At 45.1% G+C, this 455-nt stretch overlaps 1 pseudogene; it reads right to left on the bottom strand.

Annotated features, from left to right (window-relative positions):
* Window positions 1–245, bottom strand: part of LOC104996045 — a 1,167-nt pseudogene extending 922 nt beyond the window's left edge.
* Between the last annotated feature and the right edge of the window lie 210 nt (window positions 246–455).

The following is a 455-nucleotide window of genomic DNA, read 5'->3' as shown; positions in this document are numbered from 1 at the left end:
CCTAGATCACTTTCCTCACTTGACGGTTCGTCTGTCTTTATGTTTTCCTCCGCCTTCTTACTATCTGTTTTTTCTTCCTTGGTATTTTCTTCCAATTTAGTTTTATGAGCAGCAGGTGGTAGTTTACCCCCCATGCTCTCCACCCACTCCCTCAGGAAGCGCATTTCCTCAGTGTGCAGAACGCTCGGGTCCTGCTTACACATTTTCATGAAGGCTTGAAGCTCGCTCACTTTGTGGGGGTCCATAGTTTAGCAGTGGCGGGAGGCTGCGGGCGCGGTGAGGGCGGTGGCCCGATTCCAGTAAATTAATTTTTTTTTAATTTCTAAAAAGCAGAGACATTACTTTGCCAACAAAAGTCCATCTAGTCAAAGCTATGGTTTTTCCAGTAGACATGTATGGATGTGAGAGTTGGACTATAAAGAAAGCTGAGTGCTGAAGAATTGATGCTTTTGAAC

This window comes from Bison bison, unplaced genomic scaffold, assembly GCF_000754665.1.
Source record: "Bison bison bison isolate TAMUID 2011002044 unplaced genomic scaffold, Bison_UMD1.0 scf7180017864289, whole genome shotgun sequence".
In the NCBI taxonomy this organism is placed as follows: domain Eukaryota; kingdom Metazoa; phylum Chordata; class Mammalia; order Artiodactyla; family Bovidae; genus Bison; species Bison bison.
The sequence above is the reverse complement of the archived record's forward strand: the minus strand, read 5'-3'. Positions and strand labels throughout refer to the sequence as shown.